Source organism: Scyliorhinus torazame, chromosome 9, assembly GCF_047496885.1.
Source record: "Scyliorhinus torazame isolate Kashiwa2021f chromosome 9, sScyTor2.1, whole genome shotgun sequence".
Lineage (NCBI taxonomy): Eukaryota > Metazoa > Chordata > Chondrichthyes > Carcharhiniformes > Scyliorhinidae > Scyliorhinus > Scyliorhinus torazame.
In genome coordinates this window covers 125,872,610-125,900,201 of record NC_092715.1, presented here as the reverse complement: position 1 = coordinate 125,900,201, position 27,592 = coordinate 125,872,610, and the positions used below count along the sequence as shown (strand labels likewise).

The window sequence follows — 27,592 nt, the reverse complement described above, 5'->3', positions numbered from 1 at the left end:
TTGGATTGTGGGGGTGAGATCCATGCAAACACGGGGAGAATGTGCAAACTCCACACGGACAGTCACCAGAGCCATGATCAAATCCGGGTCCTCAGCGCCGTGAGGCAGCAATGCTAACCACTGCCCAACTGTGCTGCCCTGCAGCATATAGATATGGCGGGGTGAACATTTAGAAAGTTTATCTGACAAAGCAAATTGAGAATTTTTTTCACAAGGACACTTTTTAAAATGGATTTTGTGATGTTTAATTTGGAGCTGAAGGAAATACTGTTTTTTTAAATTGTTATTTTCAGAATATGCCATTTTAACTCACCAGTGTGAATCAACCCCCAATCAAACACAGCCTCAAGTGTAAAATGATCATCAAACCAGGTTAGTTTTCATGTGTCTAGATTTCCATGTAACAATGATACAGACTTGTTTGACTTAGGGCAGCATGGCGGTGCAGTGGTTAGCACTGCTGCTTAACGGCGCCGAGGTCCCAGGTTCGATCCCGGCCCTGGGTCACTGTCTGTGTGGAGTTTGCACATTCTCCCCGTGTTTGCGTGGGATTCACCCCCAGATGTTGTGGCCATTTCGGAGACATGGAAAGAGCAGGGACAGGAATGGTTGTTGCAGGTGCCGGGGTTTAGATATTTCAGTAAGCTCAGGGAAGGTGGTAAAAGAGGGGGAGGCATGGCATTGTTAGTCAAGGACAGTATTACGGTGGCAGAAAGGACGTTTGATGAGGACTCGTCAATTGAGGTAGTATGGGCTGAGGTTAGAAACAGGAAAGGAGAGGTCACCCTGTTAGGGGTTTTTTATAGGCCTCCGAAAAGTTCCAGAGATGTAGAGGAAAGGATTGCAAAGATGATTTTGGATAGGAGCGAAAGCAACAGGGTAGTTGTTATGGGGGACTTTAACTTTCCAAATATTGACTGGAAACGCTATAGTTCGAGTACTTTAGATGGATCCGTTTTTGTCCAATGTGTGCAGGAGGGTTTCCTGACACAGTATGTAGATAGGCCAACGAGAGGCGAGGCTGTATTGGATTTGGTACTGGGTAATGAACCAGGACAGGTGTTAGATTTGGAGGTAGGTGAGCACTTTGGTGATAGTGACCACAATTCGATTACGTTTACTTTAGTGATGGAAAGGGATAGGTATATACTGCAGGGCAAGAGTTTTATCTGGGGGAAAGGCAATTATGATGCGATAAGGCAAGACTTAGGATGCATCGGATGGAGAGGAAAACTGCACGGGATGGGCACAATGGAAATGTGCAGCTTGTTCAAGGAACAGCTACTGCATGTCCTTGATAAGTATGTGCCTGTCAGGCAGGGGGGAAGTGGTCGAGCAAGGGAACCGTGGTTTACTAAGGCAGTCAAAACACTTGTCAAGAGGAAGAAGGAGGCTTATGCAAAGATGAGATATGAAGGTTCAGTAAGGGCGCTCGAGAGTTACAAGTTAGCTAGGAAGGACCTAAAGAGAGAGCTAAGAAGAGCCAGGAGGGGACATGAGAAGTCTTTGGCAGGTAGGATCAAGGATAGCCCTAAAGCTTTCTATAGATATGTCAGGAATAAAAGAATGACTAGGGTAAGAGTAGGGCCAGTCAAGGACAGTAGTGGGAAGTTGTGCTTGCAGTCCGAGGAGATAGTAAAGGTGGTAAATTAATATTTTTCTTCAGTATTCACACAGGAAAAAGACACTGTTGTCGAGGAGCATACTGAGATTCAGGCTACTAGACTAGAAGGGCTTGGAGTTCATAAGGAGGAGGTGTTAACAATTCTGGAAAGGGTGAAAATCGATAAGTCCCCTGGGCCGGATGGGATTTATCCTAGGATTCTTTGGGAAGCTAGGAAGGAGATTGCTGAGCCTTTGGCTTTGATCTTTAAGTCATCTTTGTCAACAGGAATAGTGCCAGAAGACTGGAGGATAGCAAATGTTGTCCCCTTGTTCAAGAAGGGGAGTAGAGACAGCCCCGGTAACTATAGACCAGTGAGCCTTACTTCTGTTGTGGGCAAAATCTTGGAAAGGTTTATAAGAGATAGGGTGTATAATCATCTGGAAAGGAATAATTTGATTAGACATAGTCAACACGGTTTCGTGAAGGGTAGGTCATGACTCACAAACCTTATTGAGTTCTTTGAGAAGGTGACCAAACAGGTGGATGAGGGTAAAGCAGTTGATGTGGTGTATATGGATTTCAGTAAAGCGTTTGATAAGGTTCCCCACGGTACGCTACTGCAGAAAATACGGAAGCATGGGATTCAGGGAGATTTAGCAGTTTGGATCAGAAATTGGCTAGCTGGAAGAAGACAAAGGGTGGTGGTTGATGGGAAGTGTTCAGACTGGAGTCCAGTTACTAGTGGTGTACCACAAGGATCTGTTTTGGGGCCACTGCTGTTTGTCATTTTTATAAATGACCTGGAGGAGGGAGTAGATGGATGGGTGAGTAAATTTGCAGATGACACTAAAGTCGGTGGAGTTGTGGACAGTGCGGAAGGATGTTACAAGTTACAGAGGGACATAGATAAGCTGCAGCGCTGGGCTGAGAGGTGGCAAATGGAGTTTAATGCAGAAAAGTGTGAGATGATTCATTTTGGAAGGAATAACAGGAAGACAGAGTACTGGGCTAATGGTAAGATTCTTGGCAGTGTGGATGAGCAGAAAGATCTCGGTGTCCATGTACATAGATCCCTGAAAGGTGCCACTCAGGTTGAAAGGGTTGTTAAGAAGGCGTACGGTGTGTTAGCTTTTATTGGTAGAGGGATTGAGTTTCGGAGCCATGAGGTCATGTTGCAGCTGTACAAAACTCTGGTGCGGCCGCATTTAGAGTATTGCGTGCAATTCTGGTCACTGCATTATAGGAAGGATGTGGAAGCATTGGAAAGGGTGCAGAGGAGATTTACCAGAATGTTGCCTGGTATGGAGGGAAGATCTTATGAGGAAACGCTGAGGGACTTGAGGCTGTTTTCGTTAGAGATAAGAAGGTTAAGAGGTGACTTAATTGAGGCATACAAGATGATCAGAGAATTGGATACGGTGGACAGTGAGAGCCTTTTTCCTCGGATGGTGATGTCTAGCACGAGGGGGACATACCTTTAAATTGAGGGGAGATAGATATAAGACAGACGTCAGAGGTAGGTTCTTTACTCAGAGAGTAGTAAGGGTATGGAATGCCCTGCCTGCAACAGTAGTGGACCCGCCAACACTAAGGTTATTCAAATGGTCATTGGATAGACATATGGACGATAAGGGAATAGTGCAAATAGGCTTTAGAGTGGTTTCACAGGTCGGCGCAACATCGAGGGCTGAAGGGCCTGTACTGCGCTGTAATGTTCTATGTTCTATGTTCTCTGTTCTGGAACCCAAAAGATGTGCAGGGTAGGTGGATTGACCACGCTAAATTGCCCCTTAATTGGAAAAAATGAATTGGGCACTCAAAATTTAAAAAAAGACTTGTTTGACTTCATACTTTAAACAGAATCTGCTGAACATTTCCCCAATCTGAAAGGCATGCCAAAACAAAGACTATAAAACAAAGAGAATGCCATATGCTTGATGGTGCAAACACATGCAATCTCCTGTTTTCATTTACAGAGGTTTGTGGGTGGATCCTTTGGTGGTCCCAAACTTCAAACGATAAATCATTATCAATGTTACCACCAGAAATGGGAAATTGGAGATAGTACAGTGTGGGCTGGTGATGTCATCATTTTAAAGCTTTTAATGGTTGACTCAGTGGTCTTTGAAGAACATTGGTTCAGATGTAGAGATTTATCCCCTCTCAAACTTTGTGAATAATATCCAACTCAACCGTGGGAATCACAGCAAATTCAAGTGAGTAGTGAAAGGTTTACCCTCTTTTACAGAAATACTGTATCAAGAGTTCCTTTGAGGATATCTTCCAGCTTGACGAGTCAGTTTTAACTTTATCACTGTCACTCCTGGAACTGATGAGAAATGTCATTTGCAGGCTCAGTTGAAAACTGTTAACTATTAACCAAATGTTTTATCATTTTCACAGGGTCACGGTGTCCTGCAATTTTATGCAGCAGTGAACAAAGGCCCCTTATTCCTAATCTATTTCGGCCCATAATTGCTTGCTAACACTTCTGCTTAAACTGACATGCAAAGTTTCCTAAAAGTACAATTGGATGCTTTTGTTAAAAGAAGGTGCAAGAAGGTGTTTAGAACAATTAATGAAATGTTTAATTTAAAGAAGATATAGGCCTTGCTATTTTTCTGTTTGCCATTTCAATTTAATATTCAAAAGAATATATTTTTACATTATTTCAAAAAAAATTAAAATCCTCTCAATTGTCTCTCACACACCGTGTATGTCAGCCTAAAGAGCAAATGTGACTGTGGCAAGGATTGGAATGTCATCGCTGTGCTTAATCTTCTCAGACAAGATTGACACACAAACAAGCTTTTCAGTCAGGGTCACTGAGTAGCAATCAGACAGGAATCCTGGTTAACTTTTCTCCATTCAAGAATTGAGGTGCAGCACCTTTGTCACCATACCCTCTGAGTTCAGCTAACTGAGATCAGGCATCAGTCCTGGAACCTTCCTGGTCTAATTCAGTTCCACAATGGGCAATGCATGATAAATTGAACCATCAAAGTTGCTGATTCCAAGAGATATTTTAAGTTCCCTTTTGTTCCAGCAACCTGTGGTACGAGGTAGTCTTGTTTCATTTCACATAGGACAATTTTAATGAGTTTGACCATTGCTTTCTTCATGAACAAAGCATTTACGGTCAAGCAACTGATGAGAATTTCTGCCTGAATTACATCTTGTCTGGCTTTATACCCACAGAAGTAAAGATTTCACTTTCAAAAATAAATTCTTCTCATCGAGTCTTAGAGGTCTTCAACACAGAAAAAGCCCTTCGGCCCATCATGTCTGCGCTAGTCAAGAACAACCGTCTAATTATTTTAATCCCATTTTCCAGCACTTGGCCCATAGCCTTGTATGCCTTGGCATCTCAAGTGCACATCTAAATACTTCTTAAGTGTTATGAGAGTCTCTGTCTCCATCGCCCTTTCAAACAGTGAGTTCCAGACTCCCACCACCCTCTGGGTGAAAAAGATTTTCCTCGCATTCCCTCTAAACCTCCTGGTCCTTAAGTTAAATCTATTCCATCTGGTCATTGCCCCTCCACCAAGGGGAGGTTTCTTCCTGTCCACTCTATCTATGCCCCTATAATTTTATACATCCCAATTATGTCTCCCTCAGTCTCCTCTGCTCCAAGGCAAAATACCCCAGTCTATCGAATCTCTCTTCATAACTCAAACTCTCCAGGTCACCTCCTGCTAAATCTCCTCTGCACCCTTTCCAGTGATATTGCATCTCTCCTATAATGTGGATTCCAGATCCACACACAATAATCTAGCTGTGGCTTAACTAGTGTTTTATGCAGTTCCAACATAACCTCCCTGCTCCTAAGCTCTGTGCATTGGCTAATAAAGGCAAGTTATACCATGGGCTGGATTCTCTGATTTTGAGGCTATGACCCCATGTCGGCGTGGGAATGGTGGCGTTTTATGACAGAAAAAATGGCGTAAAACGGCCACCGATCATCCGATTGGCTGGGGGCTAGCACCAATTAAGGGGCAATTTAGCATGGCCAATCCACCTAACCTGCACATCTTTGGGTTGTGGGAGTGAAACCCATGCAGACATGGGGAGAATGTGCAAACTCCACACGCATAGTGACCCCGGGCCGGGATTCGAACCCGGGTCCTCAGCGACGCAGTGCTAACCACTGCGCCACATGCCTCCCTCCCAAGGGTGTAATTTTAACATTTGTGGATAGAGTAAGACTTGCACTATCATCTTGGCCACACTTTAAACAGCTCTCTTGATTTTCCTTTCTATTGAAATTAAAAATTGAGAGGAACCAACTCGGATAGTGCCTCAAAGGATGTCTTCCCTGCCATCTGCCACATATCCTCAGAGGATATTTGCAATACTTTGGTATGTTTTTGATGCACTGCAAGCATTTGTTTTCTTGCTTTGCATTTCTGTTCGACGCAAGGGTCTCCTCCAGAGTATGAGAATTTTAAAAAGATGAACAATTTAATCCACCTCCTGTTCTCATATCATCATCTTCCTGTAGCCTGTCCTTCTTAGAAATTATATGCAATATTCCTTGCATGACAAAAAGCTTGTTACATCAGAAATAGACAGTTGAATTTGACAAATATCAGGAAATTCTCATCCTGTTTCTTTTTTAAAACCTCCCATAGGTTTCAACAGCTATATGCAATTTCGGATATTGTACACAGAGTGTTTAGTGTTAAGGGGCATATCCTTTGATAAGTGACTGCACTTTAAGGATAAAGATAAGTCTCCTGTCTTAAAAGTCCCAAATATACATTAATAACAGCTTGCATCTATTACACTTATCTTTACTGGCCTTGTAGGTCACTAAACTTCAACCTAGTAGTTAGGAGATTTGCACTCATTACTCATACCACTTCCTTTACATGGAAATGTCAAGCCTCTTAGCACTCAGTCCCACTGTTGCATCTCTATCCCCACCCTATGTTAACTCTCAATAAGAATAATCTCTCTGATATATCTTCTTGCTTCTGTTTGAACCATGTCTTTATATTCCAATATGCTAATTCTGCTTTGACAGCAGTCCAGCTTGAAATGCTGCAGCTGTGCCCTCACAAATACTACTTCAGGAATCACCTCCACACGTTTTCAAAACATCGTAGGCAAAGTGCGCCAATTGTTGGTGCAACTCATGTTTTGGTCCCAGCTATCAATATTGTAACCAGAACAAAAAGTGTTGGAAAACACTTAGCCAATCTGCAGCATCTAAGGGGAGAGTAGCAGAGCTAACATTTTGAGTGCAATATGACTTTTCTTCAGAACTATTGGAATAAGTTGACCGGGTAAATGGCCATCGCCATGGTCAATGTTGGAAACATTTAGGGATAGATCCATGCCCGACAACACTTCTGGAAGCAGATGATGAGAATTGAAATTTCAGAATCCATGAATTTACCAGATGAGCCATCAGTGCAGAGTCCTACATAATGTCTTATTAATTTTGGCTATATCGGGTGGCAAGATGGTGCAGTGGTTAGCACTGCTGCCTATGGCACTGAGGACCCAGGTTCGATCCCAGCCCTGGGTCACAGTCCGTGTGGAGTTTGCACATTCTCCCCGTGTCTGCGGGGGTTTCACCCCCACAACCCAAAGATGTGCAGGGTAGGTCGATTGGCTACGTTAAATTGCCCCTTAATTGGAAAAAAAATAATAGGGTACTCTAAATTTATAATTTAAAAAAATTCTTTTGGCTATATTTCTCAAAGGGTTGAAGTACTGAGAACATGCAGAGCTTTTTTATATATATCACAGAGTGCGTATACAATTAAATGGCATTTTCCAAGATTTAAGCAGCCTTAAAAGCAGCTGTTGTAAAATGTTGTGATTTGTATTTGTCAGGGAGAAACATCAATCTAGATCTAAGAGTAATGTATATTCAGGGTGAAAGAGAAACACTGGTTTCAATGTTTCACAATATTTTTGAAGGAACCTGATGCTCAGTTTCATTTAGTGACGTTTGAAAGCCTGATTGTGAATTCATAATCTAACATTGCTGGTGACTCCAACAGTTATGTTGTAATACAAATGAGGTAGAACTAGTTTTTGGCAGCACAAGATGACCACATCAAGAGTTGCTTTTCCCTCAGATTACCAAAAGCATAGCAGACCTAATAGCAAACATAAATGGTACTGCGAGCAACATGGGAACAATAGTAGTTAATTCAGCCCATGAAGTTGCTCCTCCGCTTAATTAGATCTTTGCTGATCTATGCCTCAACTCTATTGATCCATATCCATAGTACCCATACCTAACAACTATCGAGCAATCTATCAGTCTTGTAATTTTCAATTGACGCTGTAACCACAGCCTTTTAAGAGTGTTCCATATTACTGCTACACTGGACATGAAAAATATGTTCACTGATACCATGTCTCAATGGCCTAGCTCTAATATTACTTGTTGACCCGTGTTCTGGATTCCGCTACCAAAGGAAATAACTTCTTTACATCTGCTCTCGCAACTCCTTTATTCATTTGGAGGGATCGAGAATCGAAAGACACAGATTTAAAGTGATTGGCAAGAGAAGCAATGGCAACATACGGAAAATATTTTTTTATGCAGTGAGTGGTTAGGATCTGTGTGTGCGATGGAGGCAGATTCACTCACAGTTTTCAAAAGAATATTGGATAATTATCTGAAGACAAAACATTTGCAGGCCAAGGGGGAAAGACAGGGTAGTGGCACCAGGTGAGTTGCTCCAACTCTCGCAGAGACACAGCACATGCACGATGAGCCGAGTAGCCTCCTTCTGTCTATAAGCAGTCCATTACTCTTCAATGAAACAATGATTTTGAACATCACAATTAGATCACCCCTCAAACTTCTAAATTCAAAGTTTTCAGACCAGAGGACGGTTTGTAGCGATTGTATATGTGCATAAATCATTTAAGGTGGCAGGACAGGTGGAGAGAGCATTTAATAAAGCATATAATATTTTGGGCTTTATTAATAAGAGCATAGAGTACAAGAGCAAGGAGATGATGCTGAACATATACAAGACACTAGTTCGGCCACAGCTGGAATATTGTGTACAGTTCTGGGTACCACACTATAGTAAGGATGTGAACATATTGGAGACAGTGCAGAAGAAGTTTACAAGAATGGGTCCAGGGATGAGAAACTTCAGATATGGAGATAAATTGGAGAGGCTGGGACTGTTCTCCTTGAAGAGAAGAAGGCTAAGAGGAGGTTTGATAGAGGTGTCCAAAGTGATTTGCAAAAGATTCATATGTGATGTAAGAAACAACTTTTTTTTATTTTTTCTAATTAAGGGACAATTTAGCGTGATGTAGGAAACAGCTTTTTTTCTTTTTAAATTTTTAAATAAATGTTTCCAATTAAGGGGCAATTTAGCATGGCCAATCTACTTACCCTGCGTATCTTTCGCTTGCGGGGGTGAGACCCACGTAGACATGGGGAGAATGTGCAAACTCCACACTGACAGTGACCTGGGGCCAGGATCGATCCTGGTCTTAGGTGCCGTGAGGCAGCAGTGCTAACCACTGTGCCACCATGCCACCCAGAAACAACTTCTTCTCACAGTGGTTTGGGTCTGGAATGAAATATGGTGGAAGCAGGTTCAATCAAGGCATTCAAGAGGGCAGTAGATGATTACTTGAATAGAAACAATGAAAAGGGGTATAGACAAAAAGCAGGAGAATGGCATTAAGTTTTGATGCTCATTTGGAGAGACGGTGCCGACACGACGGGCCAAATGGCCTCCAGCTGTGCTGTAACAATTCTATGATTCTGTGAGTCGAGCATGGTGGTGCAGAGGTTCGCACTGCTGCCTCACGGCGCCGAGTCCCAGGTTCGATCCCGGCTCTGGGTCACTGTCCGTCTGGAGTTTGCACTTTCTCCCCGTGTTTGCGTGGGTTTCGCCCCCACAACCCAAAGATTCACAGGGTAGGTGGATTGGCCACGCTAAATGGCCTCTTAATTGGAAAAAAATGAACTGAGCACTCTAAATTTTAAAAAACAAATTGTGATTCTATGCAACCCATCCCCAACTGGTGAATTTGCACAGCACCCTCTCAAAGGTCAATATATCCTTCCTGTGATTTATACCCAAAACTAAATGTAATTCTCCAGATGTGGCCTGCCAAGAACTCTGTACTGTAGCCACCTAAAATAGCTGATTCTCTATTAATTTGGCCAAAACCCGATTTAAAATGGCTAACCGAAAAGGCTGATGGGAAAAGCAGCCAACAGGACACAAACGGACAGCTGCAGACAGAATAGCGTATTCAGCTCTGGGGAAGTCGGCCCAGATCGATACTCAAGACTATTAGCAGCACATCAACCCAGACATCTGCAGTTTAATCGGCTATCCCCGGGAACAATTGCAACATATTAGCAATTGAATGCCGGGCCAGACCTGGCGGCGCCTGCAGTGGCCGAAACAAAGACAGGTGAACGACCACCCCCCGATCGAGGAATCGCCCTGTTATTGGACATATCGAACCCAGTGATTGGGAACAAGTCCAATCACTTGGGACTCAGGGTCAAGGGCCGCCCCAAGAGGCGGGAAGCCCCTGGGCCCTATAAAGTGAGGAGCCAAGTTCAGATCTCTCTCTCTCTCTCCCTTCTTCACCTGCTCGCAGCCTTCGCAAGAACCTTCAGCAAAGAACCGTAAGTTTGACTCCAGCGATCGCTAGCCGATAGAGATTCCTAGCCATCGACCCGTATCAGCCTTTTTGAATCCCGCAGGCCAGATCCAATTCGATAAGCCATTTGTTTCCCTGACCTGGTGGGCCCTTCCTAAAGTTTAGTATTGGCCAGTAGTGGTAGGTTTCGATATAGATAGTAGGATTATTGTGTAAGCATTAATTGTTGTATATAATAAATGACCGTTGATTTCAATCTTACTAAGCGGTGTGCTGGCTTATTAATCATAACTTGAGCTTGAACCACGTGGAGGTATCAGAAAGATACCTGGCGACTCGTGAGCAAAGGTGACATAATCAGAGCTAATAAACTAAGGCTAAAAAGAGCAACAGTACAACAGTTGCATGATACCTTATATCGATTGGACTCTGCTGTGGGCTCAGTTCCAGTGAATGTAGCAGAAACCTGTTTGGAATCTTTACTGACAATTCTATAACTAAAGTATAACTTCCTGTCCCTTTGTATTCCAGCCCCATTGAGATAAAGGTCAACATCCTATTTGCCATTGAGATTACTTTTGTAGTTGGGCACTGACTTCTAGTGCTTTGTGTACCTGGACACCCAGAATCCTTCACAATTTCTCATCTCTGACATTCAGAAAATATTCTGATTTATCCTTCTTGCATCCAAAGAGAATACCTTCACACTCCTATGCATTGAACACCACCTGCCATAGTTTGTCCATTCACTTTGAGAATTCCGCTCCTTTGGGGGGGCCCGATGCCGGAGTGGTTCCCGCCACTCCATTATGCCGGATTCCCCCGCCGGGTAGGGGAGAATCCCGGCCCATGTCTTTGCAAAATCTGTGCACACACAGATGCCCTGATTTTGTGGTTCTACTTTAGAATCTACTGCACAATGTAAACAGTGTGACTTCCTGATTACAAATACATTAGTATAATATATACAGACAGGAATCTTTTTGTACTTTTTTCTTCATCTTTTGAATATGATAAGCTCACGAAAATCTTTCTTTATTTTGTACAATGTCAAATCTATACTCTGCCGTTTACTTATTATTTCAAACACACCTTAACCTTGGCAGAGTTCAATGATTTGCTTGTTAAACTGTAATTATTTTAATCAGATTTCTTTATTTGTATTTTATTTCCTGAAGAATTAAATGACAAAATGAAACATTGCAAGCCATATTTTACACTAAAGACTATACAATTTTCAAAGTGTGGTCTGTTGTTTAAAGTCTCCTATGTAAATTGTCATCGCTCAGTTATATTGACGTTAACACTGTATTAAATGCGATAGTTATAATGTGCTTTAGAGCTCAATCAGATCTAAAGTTGCATGTAATATGTCCTTCAAATTGCTGCACATTCAATCTCATTTTCGCTTCAAATAGGTGCCAGTGCAAACTATACCTACCTCACCAATGAATGTTTGCCAGTTTGCACAAATGCTGTGAGAGCAGAGTTGACAGCACCAATCAAACCCCCCACACACACTTTTCCCCCTTATTACCTCTTCTGATAGTGTGTTCTCCATGCCGATAGGGTGTTGACCTGCTTCAATTTCACCTTTGCAAAAATAGCAACTGACTAAACAGTCAATGGATTGACCCCTTTATCATATCTGGGGCACCCTATATCACTGATTGTTCTATTATTGAAGACACTTAATGTCCTTAGATCAGGCAAATTCCTGCTCTTTGCTCCGTTAGTCCATCGGCAACAGGGATCCTGCAATCACTATAGAATTCTTAGGCTGGGAGTGAAAAATCAGTCAGGTTTCCCATATCTGACTGGTCAAGCAAATTGCTACTCACCATCTATGGTCACGCATTAAAGTTACTTTCATACAGGGCAGCACGGTGGCGCAGTAATTAGCATTGCTCCCTCTCACCGCCGAGGTCCCAGGTTCGAAATTGGGTACTCTAAATTTTTCTTTAAAAGCAACTTTCATACAGTCACTGTTTTACTTCAGATTCCAGGAGGCCATTGTCCTCCAACATCTCTTGGCAATATATTACTAAATCCGGCTCTTTAATCAACTAACTCGGCACATTCATAAATTCAGTTTTTTCTGTACCTGTGATTCTGCAACAGAGATGAGGGAGCTTGAGGGAACTTGCAGATACCAGTCATTCAGAATTCAGTGAAAACTCAACCACAATTGGACTCTTGGATGTAGCATATAGGCAACGTAGTGTGACCATTCCTTCAGAAATGAAAGAAATCAAATGGAGGGAAAATATCTAAAATAATAGCTCTGCATGTTATGAAACCACATAGATTTATTACAGTGAAATTAGGTCATGTCACTCACGTAACCAAAATAAAAAATATGACCAGTCCAGTGGATCTTAATCCAATGCTAGTTTAAAACCAATATTTCTTCAATGTCATTCTCCTACAGGGCAGCCTAGAAAACTGGCAAAAGTTGACCAATAGCTTCAAAGTACTAAAACAACCTCCAAAAAGCTAACAATTCAAAAATGGTGAAGATGGGGCAGCACGGTGGCGCAGTGGGTTAGTACTGCTGTCTCACGGCGCCGAGGTCCCAGGATCGATCCTGGCCCTGGGTCACTGTCCATGTGGTGTTTGCATATTCTCCCCGTGTTTGCGTGGGTTTCGCCCCCACAACCCAAAGAAGTGCAGGGTAGGTGGATTGGCCACGCTAAATTGCCCTTAATCCGTGTTTGCGTGGGTTTCGCCCCCACAACCCAAAGATGTGCAGTCTAGGTGGATTGGCCATACTAAATTGCCCCTTAATTGGAAAAAATGAATTGGGTACACTAAATTTATAAAATAAATAAATAAATTGCCCCTTAATTGGAAAAAAATGAAGTGGGTACTCTAAATTTATAAAAACAAAATAATGGTGAAGATAAGAAACCATGATAGTAAGTTTTGAATTTATATAGCTGTGTACATGACCCCTGGATATCTCAAAGTGCTTTGCAGCAACTTAAATACTTTTAAAGTGTACTGCAGTCACAGCTGTAGTGTAGGAAAGGGAGCAGCCAACCGGCACACAGCAACTTCCCACAAACAGCAGTGTGACAATGAACAGCTCATCCACTTTTGAGATACGTTTGCTCTTTCACAGGGTGTGAGTATCACTGGCTAGACCAGTATTTATTGCCCATCCCTAATTGACCTTGAGAAGGTGATGGTGAGCTGTCTTCTTGAACTGCTGCTGTCCATGTGGTGTAGGTACACCCACACTGCTGATAGGGAGGGAGTTCCAGGACTTTGAACCAATGATATTGAAGGAATTGGTTTCCAAGTCAGGATGGTGAGTGACTGAAGGGAACTTGCCGGTGGTGGTTTTTGCATGTATTTGTTGCCCTTATCCTTCTAGATGATGGTGGTCATGGGTTTGGAAGGTGTTACCTAAGGAATCTTGGTGGGTTTGTGTAGTGCATCAGCTAGATGGTACACACTGCTGCTACTGTGTGTTGTGGAGGGAGTGAATGTTTGTGGAAAGGCAATCAAGCCAACTGTTTTGTCCTGCATGGTGTTGAGCTTCTTGAATGTTGTTGGAGCTGCACTCATCCAGGCAAGTGGGGAGTAGGTTTAGATTAATTTCACGTGCACCGAGATACAGTGAGAAGTATTGTTCTTCGTATAGTCCAGGCAGATCATTCCATACATGAAAATATAGAACATACAATAAATACACAATGTAAATACAAAAACTTAAACATTAGGTGATGCATCCGAAATGTAGTGCTACAACAGCAGAGAAGATGCATAGAAAGATCAGTTCAGTCCATAAAAGGGCCATTCAGGAGTCTGGTAACAGTGGGGAAGAAGCTATTTTTGAATCTTGGTGCGTGTTCTTAAACTTTTGTATCTTCTGCCTGATGGAAGAGGTTGGAAGAGAGAATAACCTGGGTGGGAGGGGTCTTTGATTGTACTGCACGCTTTCCCAAGGCAGCGGGAGGTATAGACAGTCAATGGATGGGAGGCGGTTTTGTGTGATGGACTGGGTTGTGTTCACCACTCTGTAGTTTCTTATAGTCTTGAGCCGAGCAGTTGTCATATCAAGCTGTGGTGCTTTCTATGGTACATCTATAAAAATTGGTAAGAGCCATTATCTACCAGTTAGATAATTTCCTGAGGAAGTATAGGCGCTGTTGTGCTTTCTTGGTTGTAGCGTCGATGTGGGTGGACCAGGACAGATTGTTAGTGATGTTTACACCTAGGAATTTGAAACTGTCAACCATCTCCACCTCGGCACCATTGATACCGACAGGGGCAAGGATGACACTTAAACTTCCTAAAGTCGATGACCAGTTCCTTAGTTTTTCTGAAATTGAGGGAAAGATTGTTGTCATTGCACCATGCCACGAAGTGCTCTAATAATAATAAACATTATTAGTATCACAAGTAAGCTTACTTTAACACTGCAATGAAGTTACTATGAAAATCCCTTAGTCGCCACAGTACGGGGCCTGTTCAGGTACACTGAGGGAGAATTCAGAATGTTCAATTCACCTAACAAGCACGTCTTTTGGGATGTGCGGGAGGAAACCGGAGCACCTGGAGGAAACCCATGCAGATATGGGGAGAACCTGCAGACTCCACTGAGACAGTGACCCAAGCCAGGAATCGTACCCGGGTTCCTGGCACTGTGAAACAACAGTGTTAACACTGTGATACCCTGCCACCGTACTCCCTTCTGTACTCTGACTCATCACTATTTGAGATCCGACCCACTAAGGCTGTGTCATAAGCAAACATGTAGATGGAGTTGGAGCCAAATTTTGCCACAAGTCATGTGTGCATAAGGAGTATAGTAGGGGTCCAAGTATGCAGCCTTGCAGGGCCTGGTATTGAGGACTTTGGTGGAGGAGAATCGCCGGGAGGGGGGGGGGGCGGCGTAAATCCCGCCCGGCCACCCCACGATATTCTCCGGCCCCCCAAAAATCTCGTTGGCGTGAATCACGGCGCGCGCCTCAGAGAATGTCGAGGACCGGCTCGACGCAATGCGTCCCGGGGATGCACCAATTCTCCGGGCTGGCCAGGATGCCCATGGTCCAGGGGGCAATCGATCGGATGCACGTCGCCGTGCGGCCACCTGCGGATAACAGGGCCGTGTTCACGAATAGGAAGGAGACCTATTCCATGAACATTCAGGTGGTCTGTGACCACCGCATGATGATCCTGCACATCTGCGCCCGGTACCCGGACAGTGTACATGACTCATTCGTACTGGTGCAATCTTTCATCCCCATCATGTTCAAGGTATCCCTCCCCCCCCCCCCCCCCCCCCCCCCCCCCCCCCCCCCGGCTGAGGGGCTGGTTGCTGGGCGACAGGGGTTACCCATTGCGGTTGTGGCTGAAGACGCCTATACGGAGGCCACAGACTGACGCGGAGAACCGCTACAACGATGTCCATGCAGCAACCAGATGTGTGATGGAGAGGTGCTTTGGGCAGCTAAAGATGCACTTCAGGTGCCTGGACCACTCTGGAGGGGCCCTCCAGTACCAGTCAGATAGGGTCGGCCGCATCGTTGTGGTCTGCTGCGTCCTTCACAACATAGCCCAGCAGAGGGGCGATGTGCTGCATGCAGAGGAGGGGGAAGGGAGGAGCAGCCAGACGAGGCACAGACCTCCCCAGATGAGGAGGATGGGGGCAATGGTCAGGACAGACGGACTGGACATGGATGGGAGGCTGCCCGCCGTTACCGGCTGGGCCAACGGGCATGGGATAGGCTGATAGCTGCCTGGTTCACGGACTAGGGGGGCGTGGGAATCGCTGAGTATGGGCACAGACTGCACACCACGGCACCAGCCTACCACCCTCACCCTGCCCACCCAACACCAACCACCCTCACCCCATCCACCCAACACCAACCACCCTCCCCCTGCCCACCCAATACCAACCACCCTCACCCCGCCCACCCAACACCAACCACCCTCCCCCTGCCCACCCAATACCAACCACCCTCACCCCGCCCACCCAACACCAACCACCCTCACCCTGCCCACCCAACACCAACCACCCTCACCCCACCCACTCAACACCAACCACCCTCACCCCACCCACCCAACACCAACCACCCTCACCCGCCCACCCAACACCAACCACCCGCACCCCACCCGCCCAACACCAACCAACCTCACCCCACCCGCATGCACGCCACCCCTCCATTGCACATCCACCTGCAGCACAGCGGGCCGGGCTCACACAGTCGCCGGTGGAAGCGTGTCTATTGCAGGCCATGGAGGATGATGAAAACCGCCCTGCGATGATCTCTGGGCTCTACATCGTAGGACAATGTCTGACCCATGGCCACAGTACCACCCTCCACCCGGACTGTCCCTGCATGCAGCCGTGACACTGCAGCGCACGGTCCCGTCGTCTGCCCGGGGCTCTGGGGACGGCGACCTGGGGGAAGGGGGGGGGGCACACTCATCTGAGGCTGACGTTCTATCACCCCTCACACACCCACTGGCGCTCACCTCACACCACACCCCCGCACTCATCGGACAGAGAACAAAGGCAGCTTCTGTAGGTGTGAAAGTGATTTTAATAACAAACAGTTCATACACGTGCCCTAACCCCAGAACTAATCTGTGCCCTGCACCCGTGCCAACTTACTCAGTGTCTAATTTTTTGGCCTTACGGGCACTATGACTACGTCTAGCTGGTTCCCCAGACGGTGCAGCAGAGATGGAGGTGGACTCTTGTGATTCCTGCCCTGTGACTAGGGACCCCTTTGGCGGCCGTTACCTGGGGCGGCCCGGCCTAGATGGGCCAGGCTGTGCTCGAGCGACTGGGATGGTGAGCTGCCAGCCTGTCCTGCCCGTTGCCCACCAGATGCACCTGGGATGGAAGGGGGGGGGGGGGTCCGAGGTGTTGCGGTGTTCTGGGACCTCCCCTACAGGGGGACCCAGAACGGGCCCCAGCACCTCCTCCTCCCTCGGGGTGCCCGATGGCCCCCGGGCCTCTACATGGGTCGGGGATGTGAACGGACCAAGCACCCTACACCCCGCCCCCCGACACCTGGCGCTGCCAGTCCTGGAGGCCCGCCCTGGTATCAACGTGGGTCTGCATGTTTGCAGCCATGGAGCTCAGGGAGTTGGCCATCCCTGTCTGTGTTTGGGCGACGCTGGCCAGCACCTGGGTAATGGCGCCAATGCCCTCGGCGATGGCCTGCAGAGACTGGGCCATTGCCTGCTGAGACTGGGCCATTGCCTGCTGAGACTGGGCCACTGCGTTGAGCGTCTCTGCTGCTGGCTCTGGCTCATGGCTGCCTGTGAGAGGGCAGCCATGTCCTGGGCCACAGACGCCGCCCGCACGGAAAGCCCCACACCTTGCATACTGCGCCCCATGTCTGACACCGTCGAACCCATTGCCTCCACCGTGGATGCCACCCGTGCGGTGTCAGCCTGGGTGGCACGCATGACCGGCATCACTACCTGCTCCTGCACGCAGGTGGACTCTTCCACCTTTGTCTGCAGCTGCCGCAAGCCAGCCGTCACCCCCTTCAGTCGTCCCTTGGTCCGTGCCTGCATCGGGTCTTTGGGTGGGTGTGGTAACTCCAGGAACCCGGGACCCGTCTGGGCGGCAGGTGGTTGCCTGCGCTGGGCTGCCCTCCGACCGCCCGGCCCCTAGGATGCTTCTGCCTCCACCTGCTGTACCGGGACGGCTGTGTTGTGCGCACCAGTTAGTGTCCCAGATGCCTCATCGCTAAAGTGCCCAACCGAGGTGAATGTCTCTGCGATGGTGGAGGGTGTAGGAAATAGCAGTGGTGTAGTGTCGTGCTCCTCATCCGACCCAAAGTCCGGGGTCCCCTGGAATGGTGATTCCTGTTCATCCGTCCCCTGTGTGCGTCAGTGTCCTGGGCGTCGGTGTCCTGTGTGTTAGGGTCCTGTGTGTTAGGGTCCTGTGTGTCGGTGTCCTGTGTGACAGTGCCCTGTGTGTCAATGTCCTGGGTGTCGGTGTCTTCTGTGTTAGGGTCCTGTGTGTTAGGGTCCTGTGTGTTAGGGTCCTGTGTGTTAGGATCCTGTGTGTCGGTGTCCTGTGTGTTAGGGTCCTGTGCGTTAGGGTCTTGTGAGTTAGGGTTCGTTGTGTTAGGGTCCTGTGTGTCGGTGTCCTGTGCGTCAGTGTCCTGTGCGTCAGTGTCCTGGGTCAGCTGCGACGGGGGCCTGTTGCTGTGGCTGCCCTCCTCGTCGCTGGGTGTGGCCCACAACGTCGCCACACTTGCACAAGATGTGGGCGGCGTCCGCCTGGTGCTCCGGGTCTGTCCCTGGCTCATGGCCGCCCTGGAACATCCTGGGGGAAGGGGGATATGGGGGAAGGGGGATATCGGGGAAGGGGGGTATGGGGGATATGGGGGAAGTGGGGATATGGGGGAAGGGGGATATGGGGAATGGGTGATTTGGGGGAAGGGGGATAGGGGGAAGGGGATATGGGGGAAGGGGATATGGGGGAAGGGGGATATGGGGAAGGTGGATATGAGGGAAGTGGGGATATGGAGGAAGGGCATATGGGGGAAGGGGATATGGGGGTATGCCTGATCAGCCGTGTCTGTCCCCCCTTCCCCCATATCCCCCTTCCCCCAAATCACCCATTCGCCATATCCCCCTTCCCCATATCCCCCCATACCCCCTTCCCCGATATCCCCTTCCCCCATATCCCCCTCCCCATATCCCCCCTTCTCCCATATCCCCCCTTCCCCCATATCCCCCTTCCACATATCCCCTTCCCCCTATCCCCCATATCCTCCTTCCATCATATCCCTGGATATGGTGTAAGGGGGATATGGGGGAAGGGGGAAAATGGGGGAAAGGGGGGTTATGGGGAAGGGAGGATATGGGGGAGGGGGTTTATAGGGGAAGGGGAGATATGGCAGAAGGGGGTATGGGGGATGGGGATATGGGTGATATGGGGGAAAGGGGATATGGGGGAAGGGGTATATGGGGAAGGGGGATATGAGAGATATGGGGGGACATGGGGAAGGGGGATATGGGGAAGTGGAGATATGGGGGAAAGAGGATATGGGGAAGGGGGGATATGGGGAAGGGAGATATGGGGAGATAAGGGGAGATATGGGGGAAGGGGGGATATGGGGAGGGGGATATGGAGAAGGGGATATGGGGGAAGGGGGATATGGGGGGATATGGGGGAAGGGGGATATGGGGAAGGGGGATATGGGGGATATGGGGAAGGGGATATGGGAAAGGGGGATATGGGGAAGGGGGCTATGGGGGGATATGGGGAAGGGGGATATGGGGAAGGGGGATATGGGGAAAGGGGGATATGGGGAAGGAGGTATGGGGAAGGGGGATATGGGGGAAAGGGCATATGGGGAATGGGCTATGGGGGGATATGGGGGAAGGGGGATATGGGGAAGGGGATATGGGGATGGGGAATATGGGGGAAGGGGCATATGGGGAAGGGGGATATGGGGAAGGGGGATATGGGGGAAGGGGAATATGGGGAAGGGGACTATGGGGGAAGAGGGGATATGGGGGAAGGGGGATATGAGGAAGAGGGGATATGGGGAAGGGGGGACATGGGGGAAGGGGGGATATGGGGGAAGGGGGGATGGGGAAGGGGAATGGGGGCAGGCAGTGGGGGTCTCACTTTGCGTTGTGCGTCGGGCGGACATTTTGCCGGGCCTTCGGGGGGGGGGGGCATCTTTTGTGCACACTGACGGCGCGCGCGTCCGTGACGGGTGACGCCGTCACGAATGGCGTTACGCCACTACTAGCCCATTTCAGCCGGAGAATTCGCGACCTTTCAGGGGGCCCGACGCTGGAGTGCTTTGCGCTGTTTTGGCACCGGGTTAAGGCCGATTGACGGAGAATCCCGCCCCTAGCCTTTGACCTGTTCCTTTAGCCACAGTATTTATATGGATAGTCCAGTTCAGTTTCTGGTTATTGGTAACCGCCAGGATGTTGATAGTGGGGGATTCAGTGAGGGTAATGCCATTGAATGTCAAGGGGTGATGGTTTGATTCTCTCTTATTGGGGATGTTCATTGCCTGGCACATGTGTGGCCCGAATGTCATTTTCCACTTAGCCCATCTACAGATCTTTGTATCATCTGCAAACTTAGCAACAGTTCCTTCCTCCAGGTCATTAATGTATATTGTGAAAAGTTGTGGTCCCAGCACCGACCACTGAGGCACACCACTAGTCACCAGCTACCATCCTGAAAAAGACGCCTTTATCCCCACTCTCTGCCTTCTGCCAGTCAGCCAATCCTCTGTCCATGCCAGGATCTTACCTTTAACACCATGGGCTTTTAACTTATTTAGCAGTTTCCTAGGGGCTGGTTTAGCACAGGGCTAAATTGCTGGCTTGTAAAGCAGACCAAGGCAGGCCAGCAGCACGGTTCAATTCCCGTACCAGCCTTCCCAAACAGGCACTTGAATGTGGCGACTAGGGGGTTTCACAGTAACTTCATTTGAAGCCTACTTGTGACAATAAGCTATTTTCATTTTCATTTCTATGCGGCACCTTGTTAAAGGGCTTCTGGAAATCTAAATAAATCATGTCCACTGGTTCTCCTTTGTCTAACCTCCTTGTTACTTCCTCCAAGAACTCCAACAGATTTGTCAGACATAACCTCCCCTTGACGAAGCCGTGCTGACTCAGTCCTATTTTATCATGCACTCCAAGTACTCCGCAATCTCATCATTTGTTTTCTAAAATTTAGAGTACCCAATAATTTTTTTTCAATTAAGGGACAATTTACCATGACCAATCCACCTAGCTTGCACATCTTTGGGTTGTGGGAGTGAAACTCAACGCAGACACAGGGAGAATGTGCAAACTCCCCACGGACAGTGACCCAGGGCCGGGATTCGAACCCGGGTCCTCAGCGCAGTAGTCCCAGTGCTAACAACTGCGCCACCGTGCAGCCCTTCATGATCTCATCTTTAATAATGGACTCTAAAATCTTACCAATGACTGAAGTCAGGCTAACCGGCCTATAATTTCCTGTCTTCTGCCTCCCTCCCTTCTTAAACAGTGGTGTTACATTAGCCACTTTCCAGTCCTCTGGGACCCTTCCTGCCTCCGGTGATTCCTGAAAGATCATCACCAATTCCTCCACAATTTCCTCAGCTATCTCTTTTAGGATCCTGGGCTGTAGTCCATCCGGTCCTGGTGATTTATCCATCTTCAGACCTTTCAGTTTCCCCAAAACCTTCTCCTTAGTAATGGTCACTGCACTCACCTCTGCCCCCTGGTTCTCCTGGAGTTCTGACATCCCACTGGTGTGTTCCATCGTGAAGACCGATGCAAAGTAACTACTCAGTTTCTCCGCCATTTCTTTGTTTCCTATTATTACTTCTCCAGCCATATTTTGCAGTTGTCCAATGACTATTTTTGCTTCTCTCTTACCTTTTATATATTGAAAAAAACTCTTCCTATCTTTCTTTATATTTATTTTGGTTCTCTATTTCCCCTTCAGTTATTACACCTTCTAAGCTCACATTCTGGCTCCCATCCCCCTGCCATACTAGTTTAAATCCTCCTGAGTGAATCTAGCAAACCTCCCAGCCAGGATATGAGTGCCCCTCCAGTTTAGATGCAACCCGTCCTTCTTGCACAGGTCCCATCTGCCCCGGAAGAGATCCCAATGGTCCAAAAATCTGAAACCCTCCCTCCTACACCACCAGTTTAGGCAAGTGTTTAGCTGCACTATCCTCCTATTTCTAGCCCCACTGGCACATGGCACAGGGAGTAATCCTGAGATTACAACCCTAGAGGTCCTGCTTTTTAGCATACTGCTTAACTCCCTGAACTCCTTTTGCACCTCAACACTCTTCCTGCCTATGCCGTTAGTACCTATGTGTACTCTGGCTGTCCACCTTCCCCCTTCAGGATGTCCTGTGTTCGTTCAGAGACATCCTTGACCCTGGCACCAGGGAGGCAACATGTCACCCTGGAGTCTCTTTCACGTCCACAGAAGCGTCTATCTGTGCCCCTTACTATAGAGCCCCCTATAACTATCGCTCTCCTGCACTTTGTCCTCCCCTGCTGAGCGACAGAGACAGTTGTGGTGCCACTGTTCTGGTTGCTGGTGTTTTCCCCTGATAGGCTATCCCTCTCAACAGTATCCAAAACGGTATACCTGTTAGAGAGGGGGACAGCCACAGAGGATTCCTGCGCTGACTGCCTGCCCTTTCTAGCAGTCACCCATCTGTCTGCTTGCACCTTGGGTGTGACCACATCTCAATAACTCCTATCTATGGTGCTTTCCGCCACCTGCATGCTCCCTTCTGTGCCATTCCTGCCTGAGTCCTGGGACTAATTCCAGGCATTCTTTTGCTCCCTAATGCAAGTAATGAGTGAGAGCTTCTACCTACAATTCACAATGGACAAAATAATTATCTACTTGGGGCTAGAGGTTCTGATATGTGTTGGTTTTTGGCATGAAAACCACTGGTGCACATGGAATGCATGGATTATGTTGTTACCCATATGTTTGCATAATTGAACGATGCCTTCCATGCAAATATGTATTATTTTGCATATCTGTCTAATGAATGTTTCATTCCTTCTGAACAAAGCAAAAATAGGATGTGGATTTGCATTGAAATAATAGAAATTCTTGATTTTGTTTCAAGAATGCCAGTACTGCATTTTTGGTATCTGAACGCGCATGTTTGAATTTTAAAACTACCCCAAATTATATATCGCATGATAATGAGAGTGTAACTCCAATTTTAACAGTTGAAGAGGTTCAGGGAGGCCATCGACCTGAATGTTAACTGTTTCTCTCTCCACAGATGTTGTCAGACGTGTTTAGTAATTCCTGTTTTTGTTTCGGTTTCTGAGCACCCCCAGTATTCTGCTTTTGTAATAATGGGTACTGAAGCATGTGGAGGTGTGTTTCTGAAGCTGGGAACTGGGCCAGTTACCCTCGCTGTGTGCTACAATCCGGATACCGGGTGGGGGAGGGGTACCTGCGGCAATTTGATGAGAACAGCGGCAGGTACCAGTATAATTGGCTTGAAAAGGGGGGGGGGGGGGGGGAGGCGAAACTGATAAAAACACCATTGTGCACTTAAAAACAAAGAGTTCCCTCCATTGCAAAAGTAAAACTTTACATCAGCATGCAATTTCGGATCAGTTGAATATCCAGTTGCCGATTTTTGCTTTCTTTTATTTCAATGTAATTGTATCCTCTACCTTTCCACCTTCCATCACTTGCACAAATCTTCCGTTTCCCACCTCGGTCTTTTATGAAGCAGTTCGCAGGTCGTTCCCACGTTTGCCCCCTTTTTGTAACCCCTCCCCCCCCCCTTCTCCCCCATTTTTAAAACCTTATTGAAAGGCCTGTTTTAGGTTTCAGTTTGAGGAAAGGTGCTACACCCCAAGTGTAAATTTAAACAAAAAAAACAGAAACAAGTTTTCCACTCAGTTGCTGACTGACCCGCTGTTTATTTTTTTAATTCAGTTTTGTTTTCTGTTTTCATTTCGGATTTCGAGTCATTGAAGGTTATCTTTTCTCTCCAAAGTGTACACGAGAGCTCTCTTCAGCTGGATATCGGTAAAATTTTCTGATTTTAACTCGGCCATTGACAAAGCTCAGGTAGCAAAAATGTGCAAATCAAAATTGAGGGAAGAAGGTTGGGATAGAAAATGGATGGTTTTCGTTTGTTCCTCCAAGTGAATAAAAATACAAAAAAACTTTGTTTTGAATGAAGTAATATATCTATATATTTATATTATCTGATAAGAGGTTGTGTGGCCCGTTTCTTGAAATTGTTAAGAGCACATCCACCCCTCTCGCCCTGACTGTCCGGAACAGATTAGCTCCTAAACTAAGCCCAGAATGGAAATCGTTTCTAAGGGAGGATGGGGGCTGATTATTCTCAAGCATTTAATTCTGAAAACATCCCTCTAAATGTTGGAGACGGTCCGTGAATGGTGTTCGGGCGCGGCTGGCTATGCCAAAGCAGAAGAAGAAAAAGAAAGAAAGTGCCAATCCCGTTCCCGGAGAGAGATCCGGTCCGGGATTTGAGTGCCGCCCTCTTCCAAATCGGATAGCCAGTGACATCTGGAGTTTGAAGGCAAGGATGGGGGTAGGACTGGGGCACTCACTGGCTCCTCACACAGGCTGCCTGCCCCGCGCAGCTCCAAATAAGATGAGTCGGAGCTGGTGTATCCAACCCCGCGGTTGCCTGCTGTGACAGGACTACCGGACCAGGAGCTGAGAGGTGCTTTTTAATAACCACATCCGGCAGCTCGGAGCGGCTGGAAGCCAACCCAAGTCCTCTTTCTCCCCCCACACACACGCCCTTTGGTAGTCGAGTCGAATCGCCGATGCTCTCCTGAGTTGGATTTCTGGATCATTGTGGAAAAGAAAGAAAAGGGTTGTGTTTTTTTTTGTTGGAGCAGCAAAAGTTCCACATGTTTGTTGGGCTGCTTGGGGGCACAGCCGTGTTACTCACCCCCTCGACAAGACAAGGCACATGTACCTTCACAGCGGCTGACAAGCGCGGTGTGCGTGGATCAAATTGGCCAGAGGGAGCCTTAAATGGATTACTAATGAGACAGCAGTGCCGCTGGTTCGTTTCCCTCGCTTGCCTTTGCAAAGCCAGAAGGTAAGAGCGCTGCTCTGATCCTTTAGTGAGGACGGGTTGGCCCCTTCTTGTTTCTGTGGGTTGCGAGCACCGGTTCTTTGTTGTTTTGAGTGTGCCTTTTCCTTGAGATTTGTTCCGCTAATTGTTCACCCTCAGCTGTGAGCATATCCAAAGGGAGCCAGCCGCGTGTATGTAGCTGGGGTGGTTGGGAGTCTGCTTCTCAGCTCATGACATTAGGCTCCTGAGGATTGGTACTAACAGTCTGCTGGTGTTAAATGTCTCTTCTGGATTTATGTTTTCTTTTGTTAAACGCTGAGCCTGATTTTAGTATCCGATCCTCAAAGCATAGTTCCCATTTTTCTAACTGGTAGATAATGATCGTGCACAAACCACATCATCTATACATTTTTTAAAAAACTATTCCGACGGGCGGTTTCTTGCCATTTGCTGAAGTTGCCTTCAAAATTCTTGCATCTGGCTTGCTTCTTGAAATGAAAATATTGCCTTTTGACAGCATTTGAAACGCCCGGGCTTGCAAAGATATTTTGCTTTTCGCAAAGCTTTGCTAACACTAGTTAGTAGCTTGAGTCTATTTACAAAGGGCTTTGCACAGACGTCGTTGCTGAGGCTCCAGGATTTCGCGGAGCAAGCGCACAGATTTGTGCATTGTGTGGATTTACTCTCGGCTCTGAGAGTGGGGGTTGGACAAGGGGCCGCGGCAGCAGCCCCCATTGCTCTGCTGTATGTACCGAGATATTCTCCTGATCGACATTAAAAACAGAGTCTGAATATCCCCCACGTACTATTGTTTTTTTGGGGGGGGAGAGCCGTCTGATCTGACAGCAGACTAGTTGTTGAAACATTAAACACCTGGAAGAGGAGGGTCCCTCTGTGAGGGGGACAAGGAAAGAGAGGGAGAGAAGTTTGGATGCCCAGCTGCTATGTGAGATATAGGACTTGATCTGCTTACTCTGCATGACAAGAGTCCGGGAGTGTCTCTCTCGGAGTTGGGGGTGGGTGATCTGAAGCGTGGAGCATGGGGTCAGGCCAGGGGTTAGTGTCCCAACAGCTGCTTTAGCAGGCAAAAGGCTGTGTGCAATAACACCGCGGAAGCGGAGCAAATTTAATCCAGTGGCGTTGTTGGGGAGGGTGGTGGAGGGAACGATTCTTTGGCTTTTGCCGTTTATCTGTTGTGAAAGGGGAAATAAGCCACGTTTCAAGAAATGCTCAGTATGCAGTACGTTGGTCAAATCTACATTTTAAATGTGTGTGGCTGGCGGGATACCTTAACTGCAGTGGAAATAGTCTCCAGAGACTAGCTTCCATGCAACACAAAACTGGTGTCAGAATTAAATTGGCCTGAGCCGGTATATATTTCTGATTGTTGTTTGTATGCTAGAGCAGATCCTTGTTATTTGCGTAGAGGAAGTATAAATGGATATAGTGGTTAGGACTGTCGAACCACAGAGAATTCAATCACTGAATGGGAAAAATCTGTACTTTAAAATTGGCTTTGTGTGCGTGTGGATCCTACAGTCTTTGAGTTATGGCTCGGCTAGGGATCTTCATCTATTAATCATGGAAGCTACTTATTTATTCAGTTTCCATAGTTTCAAAGCCTCTGATAGTGTTTTAGTGTCTTGGGAATGGCTTGAAATACAGTAGGGCCACATGCTCACAGCCTTTCTGGCAGCAGTGTGGACCTTTTTATTTTAAAAAGGGCTTCAGTGTTTGACGAAACCTCGTTCCTTCTGTTCCTGCCTCTTATGTGAACTTTGGGTACAGAGGTTTGATTCTCGTTCGCTCAGTGTTACTGCTGGTGGTTAGTTTGGGCAGCAGAAGCTTTCTATTTATCAAATGACACATGTAGAGTAAAATGATGGCCTCTCCAATCAGCATTAAGTATTTGCAAATACCAGTCATTATTTCATGATTATTCATCAACAGATGCTATGTTTTCTCATTACAACCGTATGCCGGAATCAGATATTCCATATGGATGTGTCTGACACTTGGTAGTGTTAATCCAGTTTTTTGATCAAACTGCTATGTGGCTTTCCCATAGGCCACGACCAATTGACAGACTGTCTCATGTTGCTAAGCGGAGCCACGTAGGTGTCTATGAGTATGTTGATGTTTGTGTACACGAGAGGGTGTTTATATTTGCTTTTACGTTGTCAGAAAGCTGGTCTAGGAATCGTGAGACCTCTTTCAGAAAGAACTGAGTGACAATGTGAGGGGCTATCAGCATCCAGTCTCTCTCCGTCTCTTCCCCCCCGCCCGCCCCCATCCCCCCATTGCATACCTTGCCGAAAGGAAAGGATGGGGGCAGGCGGGTCCTTCCAGTGTTCACTCCTTTGCCCTCTTTTTGTTCTGCGCTCCATCTGGTGGTCTGACCAAGAATTGGAGCAACCAGTCAGGCCGGCAGAGTTGAAATCTCAGTCGAGATGAGGATTCAAAGGTGGCACCCTGTGACAGTGGGAGTCATGCATTGTACTGTTTTGAGATATCACGTTACCTTTCGGGAGAAATATGTTCACCCAAGCCTAGCATTGTGCTAATGTATTGCGTTGCAGAGGTGTAACAAAATGTGTCCTTGTAATCCTTTCATTGTGATCTGCTCGGAGACAAACTGCAATGTTGTGATGTGATATGAGTGAAACATTACTGGATCAAAGGCTGGTCATGCTCATCGGGCTTGCGTACACAAACCTGATTGTCTAAGAGTGAGTCTGCACCACAGTACTAGGCTCGCGTTGGGATGTAGCAGGACAGACGCGTTGTCTCATCAAAAAAG

At 47.1% G+C, this 27,592-nt stretch overlaps 1 protein-coding gene across 8 annotated transcripts in view; it reads left to right on the top strand.

The window, feature by feature from the left end:
• Positions 1 to 348: 348 nt before the first annotated feature.
• sema6a (sema domain, transmembrane domain (TM), and cytoplasmic domain, (semaphorin) 6A) overlaps positions 349 to 27,592 on the top strand; it is a 159,802-nt gene continuing 132,558 nt past the window's right edge. For 5 of the 8 annotated variants that reach the window (XM_072516505.1, XM_072516502.1, XM_072516501.1 and 2 more), the window contains exon 1: positions 24,280 to 24,816. The gene's annotated coding sequence lies outside the window, so the exon portion shown is untranslated. Of the gene's footprint in view, positions 373 to 24,278; positions 24,817 to 27,029; position 27,592 lie in introns of those variants that run through there. The other 3 variants (XM_072516499.1, XM_072516497.1, XM_072516498.1) reach the window with 3 other exon arrangements.